Consider the following 20,737-nt stretch of genomic DNA (forward strand, 5'->3'; position numbering starts at 1 on the left):
AGAAAAATCTTTAATCCTGGATTTTTTACTAACTTACTTTTAGCTCTACAAAATCCTTCAAAACATTTGATTTGGGAATTGCTTACTGCATTAACAGATGGAACCTGAAATGTCAGAGGCTTACCACCATATGTTTACTTCTCACCTCACCCAAATGATATTTTAACTTAGATTCCTGATTAGTCCAAGTTGTGATTCCAACACCAGACCTTACCTTTGGTTTAATAAATGGTTGACAAGATCACCAAGCCAGTCAAGAGAAAAATGTCATATCAGAGGGACTTGGGAGATTTTTATGAATAAGTCCAAGAAATAGCACATACGAACTAAACATTGACTACACTCAGATGCATGACCCTACCTAATTGCAAAGGAGTCTGGGAAATACAGTCTAATTCTGGGGCCAGAAAGAAAAAAAAAAAAAAAAAAAAAAAAGGTATGCTCATCAGCTAACATCATTACCAGATTCTTTGAACTTGTTCACAGTCTTCTTCCCAATGTTATAAAATGCAAGAAAATAATACTCTCATTTATTCATTCAACAATAATTAAGGTTAAATTCACAAAATAATGCTATTGTCAATGCAGTTAATACTGCATCCAATTAAACACCAGATTTGGAAGTGGTTTTAAAATGCGAAAATAAATTCAAAATGTTTTTTTGAGAAAAAAAAAATCATTTATTCCACAAATTTATTTATTGGTTTTCTGCTATGCACTATGGTCTCAGTTCATACTTGCATTTAAAATTGTACATTAATATTATTTTTAATTGCTTAGTCTTATCATATATTGATAACACCTAAGAAGTAATTGTGAGGCTTTATTTTTATAAAAGATAGCTTTTTATTTCATCAAAAACCAGAGAAGTACCTGTTGCTAACTTAGTTCTCTCTCACTTAGGGGACTTTTCTTCTGTGATGTAATAAGAATAATGATTCACAATTACTGGTACAAAGGATATAAACATGCCAACTTTTATAGAGAAATTTCATTCTTTATATTTATTCTAGATTTTATTCAATGAAGAGTACCATTTAGTGTAATTTAACGTAATTCCCTCTTAGAGGTTAAAATTTAGTACTCATGCAACATATTCCTGATTTTTGAAATACTTTCAAAAAGAAAAAAAAAAAAACTGTCCTTTACGACTTGCACAAACATACATTTTTAAAGGCAGAGTTATTTGCATTCTCTGCTTTTGCCTATGGTACTTTTGTTGACTTGTTTGCTTTTTTAAACAGCATAAAGTCCCATGGTTTAAATACTTACTGTTAGCCCTAAAACATTTTCACAAAAATGTAATGGCATTAAAAGTTCTTTTCATTGCTTTTCAGTTACCTAATGAAATGTACCTCTAGTTTGCAGTCCTTAGTATTTTAATTTTGTCATTTTCTTGTTGGAATTTAGAGATAGTGACACCTTAAACCACACAAGACAGATTATAGGTTACTTCAAAAAAGCTCCACTGTGATTACTGAGGGATCAAAATTGCTGACCCAGGCAGAGGCTGTATCTCCAGGGTGAGCAAGATGCTTGGATGGCTCAGTCGAGTAAACACTAGATTCTTGATTTATTGCAATTGAGTGTCAGACTCTTGATTTCCACTCAAGTCATGATCTCAGGGTTGTGAGATTGAGTCTCCCTTGAAACCTCAGGCATGGAGCCCTGCATGATTCTCTCCATTACCCTGCCCCCTCTTAATGCCTCCACTCCGAGTGCTCACTCCCTCTCTTTAAAAAAAAAAAAAAATTTAAACACAGAAGCAAACTAAAAAACAAACAAATAAACAAAACCCTGGAAAAATACAATATATGTATATATTGTAATATATATATATATATATATGTTTCTTGGTCTCAGGTCAGATTTTTTTATAATAAACTTCTTCCTGTTAAAAGTAAAGCCATGCTCTATTTTATTTTTTCCTGTTAAATGTAAAATTAAATATCAAACTGACAAGATTTGTCTCTTAGTTCCTTTTTGTTTTTATTCCCAATACTCAGGTAGCCCCTCTTGTAGGGACTTCATAACATAAAAAGGAAGATAACAATTCCTTTTGAGAATAAGATTTTTTTTTTCAGAATAAGTTTTTATACACACACACACACACGTGCACACGTGTTACTAATACCACAAATCATTAAGCAGAAGATGTGCCTGATCATCTCTCTTTGTATTTTTGAAGAGCTTTTTTTTTTTTTTTTTTTTTTTGGAGTAAGACTGGGGCCTATAATCTATTTTTATTTTTATTTTTATTTTAAAGTAGGATTTCAACTGAAAATGGCTGGTGAATTACATAGCGGGATAGTTCCTATTTTGTAGCAATGTTATCAGAGCATTAAGAGACACACACATACACACATAGGTAATTACCACCTCTATGTAGCATTAGGTCAGTTATAACCTGCTGACCAAATAATTTGTCTTCATGCAGGACTCGACATGTATTGTTTTGAGTATCATATTATTATTATCAGAAAATTAAGCAGTAAGCTCTACATATTTAACAAAAGATATGGATCGAATTGAAGGGCCTTTGAAAAACTATCCCACATTTAAACTTAACCATGGGAACCTGATTTGTTAACCCTCTTGTAATAATCAGACTCCAAAATGACCCATAATCATTTTCATTTCCTGGTATTCACACCATGATGCAGTCCCTTTCACTCTGGATACCAATGACCTGTGCAACCAATAACATATAGCGGAAATTATGGTGTATGACTTCCTAGAGGAGGTCACAGAAGATATTCTTACTTCTACCTTGATCCTTCCTACATCCTTTACTCTAGAAGAAGCCAGCCACCAAAGCTGGCTCCCATACTGTCAAGCAGTCCTATGAAAGGTGCCCATGGCAAGGAACTGAAGCATCCTACCAAAAGCCAATACCAACTTGCTAGTCGTGTAAGTTAGCTATTGAGGGGGAACAAAATATGTCACTCCAAAATATTCCTCTTTGGCATAAAGGTTGTCTTAAGCCGATTATTTTTAAGAAACAGCAGACATTAAGAGAATCTCTCGAAACCTAGTAGAAGTTACTCTTCTGAAAGACACATTTACATATGTAAGGAAAATCTCCATTTGTAGGAATGTCTCACTATACCAGGGAGAAGAGGATGATCAAATCTCTGAAAATGCTTATCAATGGAGAAGGCAACTGATTTAGATCTCTGTAACAACCACACCTTTGTTTACTATTTTTTGCCTCATGACCTCCTAATAACTGGCTTTATCCACCATAACCACCGACATCTTTTGTTTTTAGCTCGACATTGTATTTAAGGTGGTGGCTTGGACTGTTTCAGAAAATTACTTAGTTTTCCAGAGTATCTCCCATGTATACAGGAGGTATACATGTTACTAAACCCACTTGTTTTTCTCCTGTTAGTCTTTTATTACAGGATAGGATAGAAGCCAAGAGTCTAATAAGGTAGAGAGAAAATTACTTTTCCTCATCCTCATCATTTTAGAAGATTCTTCAGACCCTGTGATCAAGCCTTCAGATACCTGTTTTCTTGGCTGACCTTTTTAATACAACCTCATGAAAGACTTTGAACCAGAACCATTCAACACCATTATATGTGAAAAATCTGGAGACAAGAGAGAACATTCCAGAACTGAAAGGTGTTATATTTGCATTGAATATGGATTTCATTCTGTGGCTTCAGGTTAAGAACTCCTGGAAAGATCAGAAGTACATTATATATTATTAGATGAGAAGGCAGTCTCGCATGCAGTTCATGTTTCACAGGCTTTTCAGAAGATTGGACAACAAAGACTCTCACATGTTTATCCTCCCTTTGACTTGCTTCAGTTCATATCCATGTGTTTAGCACAGATCCAAGTGGGATTATGTCTTTGAATGGGATGAGATAGGAGATGATTGCTTTAACATTCACTTCACATATGGAAATGACCCCATGTGAATTCTCCTCCACTTCTCTGTATCTTCTTTTAGAGGCTGGTGTTTTTTGTAATTTGTTCCCCTAGTTTTAAGGACTGTTTTCTTAATCTAAATGCATTATTCTTGATAATCCTTAGAAATTTAGTTGTGATAAATGATTGTCCATACCTTGCCAATCAGGCTATTCAATGCAAGCAAACTTGAATAGTTAAAGCATAAGTGGGAAGTTTGTTTTAAGTCTGTCCAACTGTGGCTAGAAGGGTTAAAATAATACTGTGAACAAGATTTTTAGATCATTGACTTTAGGGGTTGAGACAACAGAATTGCTGTGAACTTTGCCTATGAGTTATGTTTTTGCCTAATGACCATATGATGCAAAATTTTGCAAAAAAGTCCGTGACAAAATGTTGTGAATATTACTTTTTTAAAAAAAAGTTTTTATTTATTTATTCGTAAGAGACACAGAAGGAGAGAGGCAGAGATTTAGGCACAGAGAGAAGCAGGCTCCATGCAGGGAGCCTGATGTGGGACTCTATCCCAGAACTCCAGGATCATGCCTTGAGCCAAAGGCAGTTGCTCAACTGCTGGGCCACTCAGGCGTCCCTGAGAAGATTACTTTTATACGTATGTTCATATAACAATTAGTCACTATAGTTTAAGGAAAGTTATTTGTGGAATTGACAAATATAGCACATATCTATTTAAATATGATACATTGTTGGTGGTTCTTAACATTAGGCTTTTTTTTTCTAAAACCAAAATTCAAAGAATTATTGTATGAAAGTCCATATTATATTGACCGAATTTCCATATTTCTTACTTTCCTATTGGAAATGCAGTATTCTATTTGAAATATTGAAACACGGTTAATCTATCAGCCTTCCTTCCACAAATTTCTTAAATCTTAATTGGAAGTTTTGATCTGGCGAGAAGAAATTGTCTTTATTTATATTGATATGATCTTCACATTTTTAGTTAATGATATCAGAGAATACAGGGAAACAGAATAAGAATGCTTTCAAAATGAACATTACTGAAGAGCCGAATATATAAATATCATCTATATATCAACAAAACTATACATCACTCTGTTAACATTATCTTGTCCTATATTCATCTGAATTTACAAAGTGGAACTCTTTGCTCTGGAAAACCCTAGAGTTACCAAGTGTACTAACTGCTTATTAGATTTTTTTAAAAAACTCTTGAAAAAGGGGGTTATATGATGAATTGGTGATGGAATATGTACAATCTTTCACCAAGACCTAATCAGAAAATAGGATCTCTATCAAAGCATGCTTTTAGTAGCCTGGCCTAAATTTGAACCAGTGATTTGAAAGATACAACTCTTCATGTTTCAAGTTTAAGAAAGTATACAGGAGGGGGTCAGATTTTCCAGAGAATGTTATCAAAAGGGTTCTTCATGATTTAGGAGAGATTGTCAGGCTGGGAATTATCTTTCTAGTTTAATGCCTGCATATTTACCCTCCAGTGTGTCCTTGCCTGTTGTTATTCTATGTTGCCCCCATTTTAATGTCTGTATGTAATAATAATATACATCCATGTCAAATAAATGCAATGCATATAGAGTGGTACCTGCCTTCTCAGTCACTTCCAATGTTGCAGTTGTAGCTAAAATATTCTTGTCTCCCTCCCATATCCCACAAAGCTCCAGGAACTCAAGTCAATAATTTGTAAAAGAGGTTTAATGAACATTTGGAGACAATGGAGATTAGAACATGAACAGCCCACAACTTAAAGATGAACGTCAAATATTATAACACCTGGAAAACCTTGATACATTTTTCACAGCAGGGAGTCTCTCAATGGTCATGTTCCTTTCTAGGCCCCAGCTGCCACCAGAACATTTGTGACCCATTATATCTTAAATCCGCCCTCTGATTTTCTACTTCAGTTTCCCTGTACACTTCTGGGAGAATCAGAGGAGTCCAAATCCCTATTGCTGGAATATTCAGGGAGAAAAAATAACTTTGAGGGAAATTTTTCTATCTAGACAATAACCAGAGACTCTTTTTTTTTTCCATCATACCTATTCATTCTAATTAAATCCTTAGCAAAATATATTATTTGTTTGTTATAATATTTATTTGTTATTTATTTTTTTTAAATGGATGTTTCATGGCAAAATGGTTCAAACTGGATCTTTATGTTAAGTTAATAAAACTTATGTAGCCCTACTTACATCATCCAGAGTGGGGGATCGTGAGGTAACATATAACATGGACATGGTTGCTCAAATCCTGAGGTGGCCAAAATGAAAACCAGAGATATATTTTTAAAATGTCAAATCTATTCTAGTTCCTAGAGGAAAGAATTCATGATAAATATCCTCCTTCTTCTGGAAGCAGCCATCTTTTTGGGGAGAATGATGTCCAGTTAATTTGATAAATATAACCCTAGCTTGGGAGCAAATATTTTCAAGACATCTAACATTTCTTGGGTTAGTTGATGAGTTTATGTCACCTCACTGATTTCATGATCATATTTGCATGTATTCTTTGTTTTTATCTGTGAATATTTGACAAATTCTGAATTGTCTTTTTGTGATTATTTGAATGTTTCTAACAGAATGCTAATTTTCTAAGGATGTGAAATGAAAACTTGGTAACTTACTTTGGGTAGAATACCACCAGTATCTGGGGGCATAAATGGAATTAGATATTAATACTATTGACTTATTGTTTGCACATAAACACAAGGCTAAAATCATCTGCAGATTTAACTCAAGGAAGCAATTTCTTCCTCAGGGCATTTTGGCATTTTGGCAGGGATCTTGAGTTGCTTTTTCCTCTCCTCTTTGGCTGTTCTCCTTGGGGCTCAGAGCAGGGACTATCCATTAAGATCAGATGCATGTAATCATGATCAATTTCCTGCAAGAGCAAAAGGGGTGGGCACTCTCGGATGCTTGGCCGTCATTTTTTATTCTGTTTCCACGGGTGGTGTTTTTCTATCTGTAATAGCAGCTGGAATCCAACTATGGGGTGGAGAGAAGGAAAGAGAAAATGAAACTCCTCTTAGGTATATGAGTATTCCCTAATTGTCTGGTTTCTTTTTCTTTAAGTGAATTTTCTGTAGTTCCCAGTTTCTCTACCAAATGCAATGTGATGAAAGCTATGGAAACCCAGACTCAACTCAGTGTATACTTAGTTGATGCCAGAAATCCGAAGAAACGTCACTTTATTTCAAATGTCAGTATCCAGTGTTTCATGAAGAACAAATTTGCCTTAGAAAGTCCCCAAAGTACCTATAAACTGGCTGTTGCTTGCTTAAAGCCTCAGCTGTGAAAAGGTATTTTCATGTTTGCTGGCGCTCAATATCTTTGGGGCTTTAAGAATGTCTGATACATTGGCAAATCTTGTACTGAATAACAGAGCAGGAAGGACTTTCTCTTTTTTTGTACACACACATACACACACACACACACTATCTATATTCATTATCTATATACTGTAAGTGTGTGTGCATTTTATTATATATTACATGTTATATATTAGCTCATTTTACTCATGAAAATAAAGATTCTGGCTTAAAAAGGAACTTTCTTGAAAAATCAGATATGTTAATACCTTGCTGTCATTTTTTTTTTCTGGCTCCTTTCAAAATACTTTCCTATACCTACAATTTTCTGATTATGCTCTTAGGTTTATGCCAAGAATAGAGATTTTAAAATATGTCACATTTACAATATTCTGCACCTTTTCTGAAACTGTTCCTTCAGAAATTGTTCATTATGCTACTCAATCTCTCTAATACGTAGACCTACACAGAAGTAGCACTAGGAAAAAGCACCTCTCATTATATAAGTGTTATTATAGAGAAGACCTGTTGTTTCCTTCTTGTCAGGAAGCTCCTCACTGAAGTTTCAGCTTGCCTGCAGTTATTCTCCTTAGCTCAGACATTCTGATAAAACTTCCTATCTCAACTTTAATAATTAATGATAAAAATAATTATTACTGTAACAGAGAGGCTTATGTCCCTCACCAAACTCAGCTAGACTTCAGGGCAAAGGGAGTGGTGACTTAATAGTCATTCCAGAGCACTGCAGGAAGGCATCTCCATGGGGTAAGCAGGAAATATGACATGTCATGGCCTACACCACATGGTTCCTGCTTAGCAGCTGGACAGCAAGAAGCTGGACATCTAGACATCCCTTCTCACATAAAGATTGGATGGTTGACTGGCCCAGGTTCTTAGTCAGATGATAATTTTCCAGTGATATACAAACAGCCCAGTCAGTTGGTGAACGTTCTGAGACAGCAGACATTCTCAGAATGCAACCACGTACCCTCACAATGGATTTGCTCTTCTCTAGACTTTTACTGGCACCTCATGGATAGCTGTCATCTCCAACAATTTCCTAGCTGAGGCTCCCCATCACTGCAAATTTCCCAATCCTTCTTCCTGCCTTCCAAGCATCTCTAGCATAATGTACATATCTCTTTATTCCCACAGGCCCTTTTCCCATCTTTTCTTAATTGGCCCTCATGGCTGTTCAACGAGAACCTAAATTTCCTGTGAAAATTAGACCAGAAATTATTAGCAACAGAACATCTGCCTCTCCGGTCCTTGAATTCAGAGGGAACTCAGTCTTTAGGAACATGACTGAGAGACACCCATTCCTGAGGGGAAGAATGAATTTTCCATTCAACCTGACAAAACCATCTCTCCACTCGAGGATGGTTTAAATCAATTCTTATAATGGAGCAAATAAAGAAAATTAGTTGGATTTTCATATGCAAATAGTTTGAAGATTGAAATTCTGCTGATTTCTAATGATCATCGGTGCATTACGGTTTATAATTAGATTTTGCATACATTCCCTCCATCCTCATAAAAACACGATTAGTGAGATGATATCATTATTTTCAATATGCTGATGAGGAAATAGAGTTTCAGAGAAATGATGACATGTCCAGGAGAGCACCGTAGAGATTGTACAGTGAGATATCATAGTCTGTTTCCTTTTATTACATGTCTAAACCCTACAGTAGTTGTTTCTGGAAAACTCCCCATCCCCTCTCATTCTGTGTTATTGATTTCAAGACATATTTGCTCCTTTTTTTGTTTTTGTTTTTCTTTTTGTATCAACTCTTACTGATCATTTTGAAACAAGATGGGATAAAAATCTTATGTACAAAAAAGATGGTGTTTTATATTTAAGGAGAACAGTACAAATTCCATCAATATTGTTAATCAATTACACTTGTAAACCTCAAAGGATGAGACTGTGTGGAGGGAATGGGGATACTATCCAATCTATGCCTTCACTATTTTAAATGTGATCCATGGTTAAAATTTGTCTTTAAGTACTGGCCCCCAAACTCTGTGAAAACCACCGTATTTTGTAAAGTAGGGAATCAACCCCAATCAATTCTGATCTTAATTCTAGCTCCCCGGGAGGATTTCAGTCATTTGTTTTAAAGGGATGGATTTTTAGCCTCCATCACTCACCTTAAGAGGCTAATGAGAGATTCAAATTAAGTAAATGATTGGAAATGTCAAGTAATTAAACATCTGGTTTTTAATATAAAACAAATCACTTCATGCCTGTGGTCTCTGTCACTTGATCTGTCCCAGCGCTGTCTTTAAGCTGCTCCTGGCTACATTTAACCTCTTAGTCAAGCCAGACGTAACTCCATGCTTCCTATTGTAGCTCTTGGATATTCTTTTCCCCATGGCCTTCATCTGGGTTTGCTGAGGCTGTGGCTCAGACCTGTGTTTAGAGTCTGATTTTTCTCTTACTCTACCTAGGTTAAAATATAGCTTAAGGAAGCAATATTTATATCTGTTTAACTGATACTCTTAATTTTTCTGTGAATGAACACAATAATGGAGGAAACCTCTACCCTCTCCAATCCCAACTGAGTCCTTCTCTTGGGAAAGATACTCCCTCATCTGACTTTTGAGATGGTTTATTTGAACCTCTTATACATGCCTTCTTCAAATCTCTCTTTCTCATTCTCTCTCTTTTTAAAAGATTTTATCTATTTATTTATTTGAGAGAGAGTGAGTGAGAAAGAGAGCATGAGCAGAGAGATGAGCAGAGAGAGAAGGAGAAGCAGACTCCCTGTCGAGCAGGGAGCCCAACATAAGGCTCAGCCCTAAGACCCTGGGATCATGACCTGAGCTGGAGACAGACACTCAACTGACTGAGCCACCTAGGTGCCTCTCTTCAAAGCTCTACTAGGATCAATTTTGCAAGGATTCCACTAATCACTGAAAAGCAGTTCTCTCACTTGGATTTGCTGCAAACAAGGAAGAAATAGGTGTTTCTAGGCTGCACGACACATGATACAAAGCAGTGGAGCTTGTATTTTCCCCATGCCACATAGCCTCAAGCAATCACGCATACTGGGTGGGTAGCTAAATTTTGCCCCTAATAGTGAACATCTGGGTATTTTTTTTACGCAGAATCTGTGATCCTGACTCTTGATTTATCTTTGGAGGCCACCTCTCCTTCAGTCACATTCCATGAACTCTGTAGGGTCATTTCCCACCTTGTTCCAGGGCTAGACTTAGCCGGTCATCAATTTATCACATCCTGTAGCTATAGTAACTAGGCATGAGGAAGTAATGGACCTGTGTCATTCCTATAAGGTTAAATCTTGGAATTTTCCAGGAACATTAGAAAGAAGCCCTTATTCCTTTGAACTTGCTAAAAGAAGAGAATATAAGCAAGAAGTTTCTGCTGGTCATTTTTTTTCTACCACAGGCACAAATTTTGAAAAAAAAAAAAAAAATTAAAGAGCTCTAGGGATAATCCAAAATGGAGTTCAATCTAGCCACAGCCAAAGCCTCTCTCTATGCTTTTCAATACATTGTTCTTGTTTAAACTGATTTGTTCTGAGTTGAAGGTTTTTGCTTTTGTTTTTGTCTTATAAAGCTTTTTGACCCATATGACTCCACTTTGAAGGTCCAGATAATTTCAGTTCAGAGGTAAGCTCCATTTGGCAATTGCATAAATTGTGTTTTTGAAGTTCTGGTTTGATCCCAATTTAGTTGCTTGACTCTGTTTTAAAATAAAATGGTGGAGAAGGAATTAATTAGGTTTTCTAAAACCTCTAACATCACATGACACTTTGATTCCTCTTTTGTAAGGAATCACTGATTAAAGTTCTCTCCATCACATAGACCCATAATGCGCTGTCTATAGTGGCTTACCCAGAGGGGCTACGTATTTACTTCACTGATTGTCTCTTGTATATAGTTCCAAGATAAATCATAGGCATGGACTTACTTAAACCAAAGGATCATTTGTTATCTGAAATTCAAAGGTAACTAGTGTCCTCTAGGCTCATTTGTTAAATCTCTCAGTACTACTCATTGTGTTCATATAACCACATGAAAGAGCTGTCACTTACACTGGTTCCATTTGAATGAAATGCTAAATACAACTTAATTATAGACCTAGTTCCACTATTATCTGCATTTCCAAGAAGTTATGTGACTATTGCTTTTATTTCTATTTATTGGAATCTAATCAAGTCATAACTGTGGAGCATCCAGGGAAAAATGAAAAGGATGCTGAAAAATAGGAGACTTTGACATTCTAGGAGTATTTAGTTTGGAGAAAGAAAAACCAAGGCCTATGGATGGGAGAGAAATTTCATCAGACAATCAGATATGTCTTAAGTAGAATAAGTGGCAATACAGTCCCTATTTTTCCAGAACGTGCAGCTCACATCGTAGGGAAGTTTACAGGAGAGCATGTTTGATTTCACTGTAATTCTCACCAGAAAGAAAACAAGTGTTATAAGGGCATTTACTGTGGAATGAGGTAGGGTAGATTTCTGCTTATAGAAACTGCTGGTGTTTGAGGAAGGAAGCTGTCTGTCAAGAACATTATAGAAGACATCCTTGTATTGTTTTCTGGGGGCAGATCATGGAAAATAGTTTGGACCTGAAGAAAGAAGAGAGATGGTGAAAACTTCTGGGCACAGAGTAGGTGAAAATTGTTCCCACAGAAAAGCATGTGTATGAGATTATAGAGAAAAGTGGACAATAAAAAATTTGTCACAGCAGGATAGCCAGAGAATTTTAAGAGAGAGGTAGACTAACATTCAATTTAAATTGCTTCCTGCTCTTTACTGGAATGTGGTTTTCCTCTATTATCTTAAATCCTTCTCTTAATGAGGTGCCTGCAAAAGTATTGTGTTAGGGGAACATGGGGTATCAAGGGAGAGAAGCTGTGGCCAAATGGAGAGTGAAACACTGAAGAAAGAGGGGAGCAGTTGTAGTTCTTGAGACAACAGAAGGGTCTGGAGAAGCTGGCTGAGAAGGAAAGTAAGACAGGACAAAGTGAAAAAAATTTAAGATGTCATGTGGAACCTCTGAAATGTAAAACAAAATGATAGATGCAATGAGAGATAATGTCTAAAATCCCTACTCTTTCTTTTATTATTTTTTAAATGTTTATTTCAGAAAGGAAGAATACTGGGATACATGGGGATATGCCAGTGATGTAAGAATAAGCTTTATAATTTTTAAAAAGTTCCAACAATGAGATGGATTGCTTCCTATTATAGTGGAAACCTTAAAATTACTTATTCTTTCTGGAAAGAGCATTAGAGACTACATCCTAACATGGAATGGGGAAATAGATAGAGAACCTCTATTTTTCACATCCCAATATTTTTTTAAGTTCCCTACAATTTTGTAGATAGCTCTTTTTCTGATGGTTCTCTACACTGTACTCAAATTCCCAGAACATTCTCAGATGGATTTCAAACTTCCTGAAAAAATATTTCATATAATTCTATATCATCTATAACAAAGTATTAGAAATAATGTAGTAGAAAGTTAGTGAACAACTTATGATTAAATATAATATCTTACAACTCAAATTGACAACAAATAAAGCAAATGTAGAGGTAAAAACAAGAGGGCAAAACTATTTTCAATTTACTTCAAGTATAAAAGAAGATCATGTAATTCTGAAATAAGCTAACCTATTTTTAGACTACGATGAGAATTGTAAACAAGATTGGAAGATAATAACCCCTCTATCTCAAGCTGCAAAAACTGCATCTGAAATATTATTCTTAGTTTATAGCTCCACTTGAAAATCTGGTAAATTGGGGATCCCTGGGTGGCTCAGTGGTTTAGCGCCTGCCTTCGGCCCAGGCCATGATCCTGGAGTCCCAGGACAGAGTCCCATGTCGGGCTCCCTGCATGGAGCCTGCTTCTCCCTCTGCCTCTCTCTCTCTCTCTATGTCTCTCATGAATAAAATAAAATCTTAAAAAAAAAGAAAATCAGGTAAATTAGGGGGAAATGGCTGGCTCAGTTGGTAGAGCTTATGACTCTTGATCTCAGGGTCATGACTTCTAGCCACATGTTGGGTGTAGAGATTACTTAAAAATATAATCTTTTAAAAAATTAGGTAAATTACATGTCCTCTAATAAAAAAATACCATGGCAATTTGCTAAATTCAGGTATATTGAAATTAACAAAGGAAAAACTATTCTTATACCACTCACCTCAGTTAACCAACTTCCATTCTATGTATTTCTTCTGGATATTTATTTTTAGTAGGATTGCAGTGTGTAAAATGCTTTATAGTTTTTTTTCTCCAGTTGAATTTTTTTTTAGTCTGTACATTTTAAAATTCTTATAATTGCAATAACCATCTAATATTTCATTGTATGGATAAGGTACTGTAATTTGGCAATTATCCTACTCCAGTACATTTCTGCAATTATAATTACGATGAAAATAAATTTATCTGTAAGTCAAACTTTTCTGTATTCTAAATTATGTTCCTTAACTAGATTCACTAGAGTAGGATTTCTATATAAATGGGATGGACATCTTAAGTTTCCTATAGATATCATCTATGCCATTTTAATTGCTTATAATAATATGCCATATGCTTTGATTATTATTATTTCTGCGCTTTTAAAATTTAAGAGATTTAAAATAGAAATTCACACTTTTAAAATATACTTATGAGTCTGTGTATTTTTAATATATTAGATATTTATATTTCCCTTGTCTTTTTTTGTTTAGTTGTCTCAAGTTTTGCACATATATTTTGTGGACTATAATACTTCATCTGTGGAATACTTCATTTAGAATATATTACTTCTATGTGTTTTAATTTATTGCACTTATTTTTACTTTTTGATAGTTGTGCTCTCCCTGAATCTCCACATATTCACCAACCTAGAAGCTCCGTCAACCCTGCCCTTTTGGGTTTTTATGGAAGCTTCACTACATTGTCATAATTGATTAAGTCCTTGCCACTGGTGATGGTTTCATCCCCTAACCCCTCTCTTCCCTGAGGCCAAAGAATGGGACCAAAATTTCAACTCCCTAGTCACAGGGTTGGTTCCCCTGGCAACCATCCTTAGGAGCCTGTGTAACATTGCCTCATTAACATAACAAAAGACACCCTTGTTGCTCTCATCATTTAGGAATCAGGGGTTTTAGGACAGGAAAAGATGCAAAATAAATATATATTTCTTATTTTAAATTATAATATCAAAGACTTGTTAAATAAAAATTAACTGAGCGCATATTCATCCTTTCAACAAATATTTCTTGAGCTCCTCCTGTGTACCAAGTGTTTGTGGATCCTATCCTGGCAGGTGGGAGAGAAGGTAGAGGCACCTTGTACGTCTATATCAGCTAAAACACAATATTTTTGAAAGAGTCAATATGATTCAAAAAATGTCAAAAGTCATGGAGGATGGTCCCTGAATTATGAAATCTCATTGATTTCCTTCTCCTTCTTAGGAATTGTTGGCTTCACACACAGAATTATGAACTTTGTGTTTCACTTTTGTACCTCATGTAGTTGACTTGTGCACTATCCCTATATCTTTTTGATGTCATACAATTAATCCTTCACTTAATTTTTTTTTCTCTACTCTGGTGTTATGCTGGATGCTATAACTAAACCAGTAAATATAAATGACACAGTTCTGCCTTCATTGTATTGAGGTCTGTCATGGGAGAAATGTTTCTTTTTATTCTTTTTTTTTTTTTCAAAGGATTCTATTTATTTATTTGAGAGAGAGAAAGCATGATCAAGGGGCAGAGGGAAATAGATAGGCACACTCCCCACTGAGCAGGGAAACTGATGAGGGGCTCAATCCCAGGATCCTGGGATCACGACCTGAGCCAAAGGCAGATGCTTAACCAACTGAGCCAGCTGGGCACACCAGAGGAAATGTTTCTTAATAGACAATGTGAAGATTGCTATAATATTGGGAAACGTGACATTAAGTAACAGCAACAAGAGTTTATACATTAATTTGTATTCAATGAATTTCTATAATCCTCATTAATTATTCTAAAAAATGCTTAACAAAACAAACTAAACTTTTGTCTACACCTACAAGGCGATTTTACATTACTGACTAGAATAACCCATTGTTAATTTGAAGATATTGGTAATTTAAAAGAAGACAAAATGAGAACCCTATCATGAAAGCTTACAATTGCTAATTTCCTTTCCAGTGCAAAATCTGGGAGTCTAAGGATGTTTGCAAACAGGAACATTTCAAATGTCCTGGGGCTGAAGCTCTTCCTCAGCCAGACACACATGGTAAAAGCACCCAGTGAGCAATATCAAGAATGCATGTGTACGCATGTATGTCGCACGCACACATTATTTTCCCTAAAGAGGTGGTAATGACAGCTTGCCTAGCATCTTTCTGTTCTGAACCTCTTCTAAAAATTGTTTTACGTTTTTGGCTTCCTGACAGCCAGGCACACTGAGAAACAAGATGTTCAGCTGATTATGTAAAAGCTGGCAGGCTAGAAGTCAAGTATATCTGACTTAAGAGACCTTTATCATAAGACTTTTCTCCAGGTCTCTTCTTTCTGTGGGAATCAGCTGCATATTGCTAATGAATTACTTTATTAGTTTACCTTTTCCAGTTAACTGGCACTGATCACTTTGCTTCTCATTCTCCTCCTAATCTAATATTATTTATTAGGAATGGTTATAAGAAATAATTATTCATGCTTGCATATTCGATTTGTTGATTTTATTTTTTTAAGTGTTTTTAAATATTTTTGCTTATTTATTCTTTGGAAAGAGACAGGGAGAGTGAGTGAGAGCACGAGCAGGGGGGGATGGTCAGAGGGAAAGGGAAAAGCAGACTCCTCGCTGAGTAGCTGAGTAGGGTGCCTGACCCAGGGCTGGATCCCAGGACCCCAGGACCCCAGGATCAGGACCTGAGCTGAAGACAGGTGCTTCATTGACTGAGCCACCCAGGTGCTCCCAATTTGCTGATTTTAAAGGATTGGGTGTTGTCATTTAAGTCTTGATTGACTATGGAAGAAAAGTAATTACAAAGTATTTTGATAAGTAGTGTTAATGGGTGTGGCAAAGCATACAAGTGAGGAGGTAAAAAAAAATACCTTTTTTCCTCTACCCTCCAAAATGATTGCCTGAAATCCTCATATATAAAAAAGTGAATAATAAGGGGCAAGCATATATATCTATTAATGCAAGTTTTACATGACCTGACAGCATACGTAAGGAAATGCGGACCTAAAGAAATGGTTAAACCCGAGCGTTTTTATGCGAGGTTTCATGAAAAGTGTAAAGATGTGAGAGGACAGAGTATGAATTTAGCAAGTCTGTTACTTCAGATTCCTGCCTGCTTGCCTTTGTCTTTGAAGAGAGGGATGCCCCTCTCTTCTGCGTCTCGGGAGGGTGCCTCTCACATGATGCTTTTATGACCTGCTTCAGGGGGAGGTTTAGAAAATTTTCCAAATTCTTCCTGCACCTGCCATTTCTCAAACTCCTTCAGCTTGAAATAGTTAATATTCCAAAGTAACCTATTTTAGGGTATGGGTCCTGAACCCCATCAGAATCAGTGTTTTGTGGTCACTCACAAAAAGTCTCCTTGAGCTTTACACTCAGGGAACTTAAGTTCTCCAATTAGCTGAAAACACATAGGTCACATCATAGATTCATATAGAAAATCCATGGTCCTGATGTTGAATTCCTTATGATGTAAATGATGCTTCATTTCACAGGAGGTAGAAAGAGTAACTAATTTTACTGATAAATGCATTGTCCTTTTATAATTTTTTCTATCACTATATTAAGAAGATAACACAAGATTTTATAGGAAACTAAAATATTTTTTCCAAACACATGTGTTCCCATCTATATGTACGCATCTAGTTCTTTTAGGGCTATAGAAAGCCCTCTTTTTTATAGACATTAGGTCTTGAATGAGTGTATTAGGTACTGGGATCTTCTGACTCTAGCCACCTGGATCTTCAAATGTAGCTTGTTTTGGGTTCTACCTTATTGTGCATGATTGGCTTCCCCATTGCTTTGTGTTGAATACTTTCTCTACTAGACCCAGCATATGAAGTTATAACCAAATTCTTCCTGTTGCCTGTGTTTCCACAGGGGACAGATCTGGTCAGAGGACCACTCTAGGTCAGCTCTAATGATGAGAGTTGGAACAGGATAAGATAAGCTCTAGAATCCAGAAGTTCTAATGGTTTGGAGCACGGACCACGCCCTCTCATCCCACCCCCTGCATAAAGCCTATTTTCCACTCAGCTTTTTCTAACTTTTTTGGTGGTGAAGATTTTTTCTCAAAAAACAAACAAACAAACAAATCAAACTATGGAACAGTAGAGGAAACATACAAAGAACATCGTTAATTGAATCAGAGTGAAGTTTCCCCCAAACTCAACCTTAAGTACAGTGAATCGTAAAGTCCTGTGGCTGTCTCATGGAAACCCACCTATCTGTTTTAGCCCATTCTTTTATAAATGACAAAATTAAGGCAGAGTAGTAAAAATGATTTAGTATTTAAATATGACAGGGACAAACCTGCAGCTACAACCTGAGCCGTTAGTGGGCTTTCTTACCAGTGCCCATGGCAAACTCCTAGGACAATTCACAATCTTTGATTAAAAAAAAAAAAAAAAAAAATTCAAAAGTCCATTTAACCCATGAAATTAAGCAAAAGCAGTTAAGAGTTTTTACACATAGTATTTAAGAGAAAGGTTTTACTTTTTTTTTTTTTTTTCCTGGAGCTTAATTGGATGGGTGAAAGATGCTCTCATTTCAACCTTTTACTTGTAATTAGAAGTAAGTCCATTTTCATGATACTATTCATGCTAAATGGGTCAGTACTTCTGAGGAAGGTTTAGCCCCACATCATGTATTTCTCTAGAGCTTGGTGGTCTGCAGTAATAAGTTCCAAGGAAAGAAATTTAGATGGGATTCCTCTTGATTTAGCCAAATATTAAATAGCATTTATATAACATACTGACAAATTTAAAACATTAATAACTGAAATAAAATCTGGTAATTCTCAATGGATTAGAAAATATTAGAAACTGTATTCCAGAGAAGTTATATAATTATGCTGATCACATTTTGTATTCTTATAATTTTATTGGCTTATAAATTATTCCATGTATTTTATCCAATAAAATTATTTAATTGGTAAAAGAAATTACAATTTGGATAAAGATACAATTTAGCTCACTTTATGCGTTTTGGCATATTATTCCTTTGTGAAATTTATAAATTCCGATGAATGAGGTCATATAAATGGCAGTAGAAAATAAAATGCATCAATATACATGCATATTTAATAGGATTCAGCACATTTCAAGAACACAAAAGCAATGTGAAGCAGAGGCTTTTTGTAAATATTGAAAAACAGCATTTAAGGAACCATATTTCTAAAGTAATGTTTTCCTACTGTTCTCTGATTCCATACTAAAATTTTTTCTTGCATTTAGTTTGTCATTTGCATCCTAATAATTAGATTCCACTGTTTTTAGGTACACTTGAATAGAAAGTCTAAGATGATGTTATTTATTTAAAATACAGTGTCATTAAGATATCACAGATAAATGACAGACAATTCATAGACAAGTAAATAAAAGACAGATGGACAGACATAACCCTATACACTCACAAATACAAACACACACATGAAGCCATACCTATAGACATTAAATCTGTTTAGGAAAGCGCAGTCTCTCTGCACTCTTCCACTACCTTTGTGTTCCCAAATCTAGTATTCTGTGCTCTACACATACTGACCAACCTTGCTTCTAAGATATTTTATGCTTTTGTATCATCTGGTCTTTGAACCTACTCTTTCCTTCTGACTAGATTGTCTTTCCTCCTTGTGTGCCTAATCAACCATCCAGGGTAGACGTTACTTCCTCTCTGAAGCTTTCCCTAATCTACATTTCAAGAGTTTCTTATTTTCCCCTGCACCGTTTCTGGATTTTAAAATATTTTCACCCATCAGACTTTAGTCAATCATCCTAAATATTAGAAAGGGTCTAAATATCTGAAGTACATACTAAAGTGGCATCCTCAAGGAAAACAGAATGCATGGTATCTGGAAAAGTAATTTCCCCAAAATCTAATTTTTTTTCAATAAAATCTTTCCCACTGGCCATAATAGTATTTTATATCTTCTCAACTGACTTCACGTATACTATTATCTCTCTCTTCCTTCCATTTAGTGGAAGTCACTGCCTCTTATGTCCCAGGATAAAACAAAACCATCATACAGGCAACTCCTGGATCTTAACACTCTTTTCTTTTCTTTTCTTTTCTTTTCTTTTCTTTTCTTTGCTTTTTTCTTTTATTTTCTTTGCTTTCTTTTCTTTTCTTTTTTTTCTTTTCTTTTCTTTTCTTTTTCTTTTTCTTTTCTCCTTCCTTCCTTCCTTCCTTCCTTCCTTCCTTCCTTCCTTCCTTCCTTCCTTCCTTTCTTTTCTTTCTTTCTTCTTTCTTTCTCTTTCTTCTTTCTCTTTATTTCTCTTTTCCTTTCTCCCTCCCACAAGGGATTTGTATTTTGTTTATTATAATTTAATCTTGTGAAGGTTGTCTAAATCCCGCCGCCCTATTTCTTTCCTTCTCCTCAGGTAGTTTAGGTCACAAGGTACTCCTGTACTTCTTTTGGACCTTTCGGTTGCATTTTTGCTTTCTGTAAACTATGTAATCATTTTCAGAAATTTCTCATATAGCTGAGGTATAAAATACGTGAGAGTTTAGAACATGGCAGATGGCTTTTTTCCAATTTTTCATTTGTTTATCATTTGTGAACTTGGTTTAAGGTATTGGCTTTCAAGAAAGAGAATTTCTCTTTTCCCTTAGGAATTTTTGAAAATGTACAGAGGCATCTTTGGTTATCTTGGCATATTGTGAGAGAGATGATGAATTGTTCAATGGGTATATAATTTCAGTTACACAATGAGTAAAATCCAGAGATCTGCTATACAACATGGTGCTGAGAGTTAATAATACTCTATATATTGTACATATAAAAATTTAGTAAGAGAGTAGATCTCATATTCCCTGTTTTTAATACACAAAAACTAAACAAAACAACAAAAAACAAAGCACACAATAAGAGAAGCTACATAAGGAAACTTTTGGAGGTGATATTTCTGTTACCGTGATTACGGTGATGGTTTCACAGGTGTGCATATGTCCAAACTCATTCAGGCATTAAATATGTGTTATTTTCTATACAGATTACACCCCATTAAAACTTAAAAGATTGTATTATTTATGCAAACAATCCTATTGGTGTTTGAGGACCTAATGACACATTCCCACATAATTAACACTGTATCCTTGAAGTCATAGTGAATCTGTGAATAGATCTAATATAGTCCTGACCAACCATACACCATTCAAGTACTGAATAGTTTATTTTAAATTTAGTTAATATTATTTTACCTTTTATTACACTGATATATTGTTCTTTTAAAAATTATATGTGATAGCAGATCGAAGTATCACTTTTAAACATAGAAATAACTTTATACAATATTTATCACAAAAAGA

At 35.3% G+C, this 20,737-nt stretch overlaps 1 long non-coding RNA gene across 2 annotated transcripts in view; it reads right to left on the reverse strand.

The window, feature by feature from the left end:
- Nucleotides 1–5,598: 5,598 nt before the first annotated feature.
- LOC112657291 (uncharacterized) overlaps nt 5,599–20,737 on the reverse strand; it is a 125,798-nt gene continuing 110,659 nt past the window's right edge. For both annotated transcript variants that reach the window (XR_004818223.2, XR_004818222.2), the window contains one exon: nt 5,599–6,905. This is a non-coding gene — a long non-coding RNA (uncharacterized LOC112657291). The remainder of the gene's footprint in view (nt 6,906–20,737) is intronic.

This window comes from Canis lupus, chromosome 8 (assembly GCF_003254725.2).
Source record: "Canis lupus dingo isolate Sandy chromosome 8, ASM325472v2, whole genome shotgun sequence".
Taxonomy (NCBI): Eukaryota; Metazoa; Chordata; class Mammalia; order Carnivora; family Canidae; genus Canis; species Canis lupus.